Genomic DNA, 3,368 nt, shown 5'->3' with positions numbered 1-3,368 from the left:
TATCAACAAAGAGCCTAGAAATTTTGTAGAAAAATATTATTAATTTTAAATAAGATTAAGTGAGTTTTGAAATGTTTGTGTTCTTTATTAGTGCATGTTTAATTTCTGTATTAACACATTTTACTACAAAATTTGATTTACTTTGTTCAACCAAAAACTGTTCAAGAAAATCACACAAACATAAAAAAACATATTCACCCCCCCCTCTATGTGTAATTTATTACCTGACGAAATTTTTGATAAAGTACGAATGTACATGTGAAATGGCTTACTACATCAAAGTGTGTTTAGTTTACGAAATTGCTCACTACATCAAAGTGTATAAGTAATATTTTCTCGATTCTAATTTGATTTTTTTCTATAGGTTACAATTGATCTACAATCTATATATATATGTATATCAACGAATGGTTTCATGATAATAATTTCAAGTTTATTGCTGATTCCCAAGTCGATGGCGGAGGTAAGGAGTTTCCTCATAATATTCTGATCTTTTTCTGTAATCTCCTCTCTCTCTCCACCCCCCTCTTAATATTTTCTTATAATTTTCTATTTCTCTATGCAAATCATGTGGTTTATGATGATTTTTTGACAATGCTATGTAATTTCTTTTATTGGTAATATCTGCTGCATCTTAATTTGTCACTTCTAATTTGTGTTGTGTATACGGGTCATAAACCTTCACCTATGATTACCTATAATATTTTTTAATTGTAAAATACCTTAAATTTAGATATTCTAAGACTTTGAGTAAATGATAATCTACTTTTTATGTTGTTTTCCGGGTAATTTAATACAATATACTTTTAATAGACAATAATAATTAGCATTGGTACATTCTTATGCTCTTTAAAATCTAAATGACACATCGTGAAGGTAATCCTATTTCCATGGACGATACTGACTCATAAAATTTTATAACAAATGTACTTATAAAACATGTATTTTAAAAATGTTTGGTGTTTCTCTGGAGTTGATGTTGAAACAAACATATCCCAACGATCTCAAGAAAATTTTTGTGCCACAACTTATAAGTTACGAGGTCGTAGCAAGGGTATCAACAATGTAATAAACAGTATTCAAACTACGCTTGATCATTCCAAAGGACTGGCACCAGGTAATATTTTGAGGTTTGTAAACATATAGTTATGACCATAGAATGACTATAAATGATAATATGTGCAGTTCGACATCGAAGAGGTAGAGGTCCTGGAATCGAGATACTGTTGTCGCACAAGAGTTCTCACCAATTTCCTGAATCACCATATCAACTGAATGCAACTGCAGATGGTATCTCTTCGTTTTTTTAAAAAAAATTATATATATATATATATAATGAAAATTCATATTAAAGTACAATAATATGCACCAAACCACAAACTTTCAGATTTTAGGACTCCCTCAAACATTGTAACAGTCGACGATTCAATGAGGAATAGGCAAAATCATGACGCAATGAGCTGTCGTTCTCACACATTTAACATGAAGACATGCCGTACTCAACATCCATTTTCTTCTTCATATGTTATTTCACAGCTTGATTAATCAGGTATACAGGTCATGTAAGTTATTCACTTACTACCCCTCTTGGATTTCATTTTGTAAATTACTTTCCTGTTTATACTTGAAACAACAGAGTCCCGCAGAGCTTTTAGACAATCATCTGGGGCATCCAAATCTGGGGTAAAAGATTTATTAAAACACTTTGAGGAAGTGCTTGAACCATCAGATCATGTGGGTGACATCTTTCAGCAAGGTACAAACTTTGTTATTATGTGTTGGAGTAATCCATGCTAACGGTGTTCCAAATTATAAAACTTAGAACAAGTCCAATAGACTACTTATGGTTCATTATAAGAATTTTTCTCAGTCCTTCTTCAAAAAGTTAAGAGTCTCCTCTCACTTCTTATTTTTAAGTACTTGCCTCATTTTTTCAAGGATCCTCTAACTATTAATTTATCATATATTAGGGGATCATTATCTCTTTTTCTCTCTTAAATGTTAAATTTTAACTGATGTGATGCCTTTTTAATAATAAAATATTAAATAAGAAACAAGTATAAGTAGTATTGTTGGAGCCAAACATGCCTATTCATGTCTTAATTCACTAAAAACCAGGTGAAAAAGAACCGGAAGAAACATCTACCAATATGTGGAAGGGTTATGCAGATCTAGGACCTCCTAATGCCGTTTGCAGACATTGTGCGGCTATCATGTGGGATAGGGAACGCAACAATAAATCAAGCAAAAATGCTGCTCCAGTTTTTTCAGTGTGTTGTAAGAGTGGCCAGGTTATACTTCCACTGGAGCCACTAGCTTCTTTACTGTCCTGAGGTCCAAAATCCAAACACTTCCGTCAGAACATCTGTGTCTATAACTGCATGTTCGCAATGTGTTCAAGTGGTTGTAAGATAGACCATAAGATAAATAGAGGTGGAGCACCATTTTATTTCAAAATCAGGGGTCAGAATCTTCACTTTACTTTTACTTCAATGCCCCGAATACTATGAATTTATTGTAGTTTGACCTTTAAATACTAAATAGTTGATTTAAAATTTCCTAAGTTGTCATGAGATTATAACATAGATTATAAATTTAATGCTGAAAGGGATGAGCCAGTGAGTGAATAACTATGTTGTATTTTCTTTATTGAAGATAGAATTATTATTTATACAAGATACTTTTTACAAACATATAAATATGGTTTATGAAAAAACAAACTACACTTTATATTTTAATAATTTATATTCATATTTAATTTCTATATAATCACTTTTATTCAGAAAATATATATTATCTAATGACGAATTATGGTATATTTCTAACATTTTATATTTGTTAACAAAATTTTGAATTTTATGCTAACCATATTTCTCATTTATTTAATTTTCTGATAACTTGAACTTTGTATAGTGACAATTTTTCGTCTAAAACTATTAGAGTTGGCCTTGTGAGATAATGCTGACAAGTGATCTTCTGCACTAATTGATTGAAATTTTTAAAATATAATGAAAGAAAAAAATTATTAACTTTTTTTTGACGGAAAAATGATTTATATTACTTCAAATCATTCAACATTACATTCTTAAGACCAGTAGGAACATCACTCCTACTAATCACTCGACCTGGATATGAACACGACTCCTTCGCTAAGAAGTGAGCAGCCATGTTTGCAGATCGTCTAACAAAGGACAAAATAATTTTGTTTAAATTTCTAATCAAACTACTACACTCCTCTACCACTGATCCAAACGGCGAAATCATGCAGACCTTACTATTGATTGCTTGTACTGCGACTAAACAATCTGACTCCGGCTGAACTTCTTCCCATTGTTGTTGCTTTAACCAGCTAAGAGCTTCTTTTATTG

The 3,368-nt window shown here is 31.2% G+C and overlaps 1 long non-coding RNA gene across 2 annotated transcripts; it reads left to right on the top strand.

Moving 5' to 3' along the window:
* The first annotated feature begins 978 nt into the window (after window positions 1-978).
* LOC141702116 (uncharacterized) lies at window positions 979-2,541 on the top strand. Of its 2 annotated transcripts, XR_012567019.1 has the most exons (5): window positions 979-1,117; window positions 1,186-1,290; window positions 1,388-1,549; window positions 1,637-1,756; window positions 2,119-2,541. It is a non-coding gene; the product is annotated as an uncharacterized LOC141702116 (long non-coding RNA). The 2 variants fall into 2 exon arrangements; XR_012567018.1 differs by lacking the exons at window positions 979-1,117; window positions 1,186-1,290; window positions 1,388-1,549 and having other exon boundaries at window positions 1,563-1,756.
* The last annotated feature ends 827 nt before the right edge of the window (window positions 2,542-3,368 follow it).

The sequence above is a fragment of the Apium graveolens genome, unplaced genomic scaffold (assembly GCF_009905375.1).
Source record: "Apium graveolens cultivar Ventura unplaced genomic scaffold, ASM990537v1 ctg4669, whole genome shotgun sequence".
In the NCBI taxonomy this organism is placed as follows: Eukaryota; Viridiplantae; Streptophyta; class Magnoliopsida; order Apiales; family Apiaceae; genus Apium; species Apium graveolens.
This window is presented reverse-complemented; position numbering and strand designations above follow the sequence as displayed.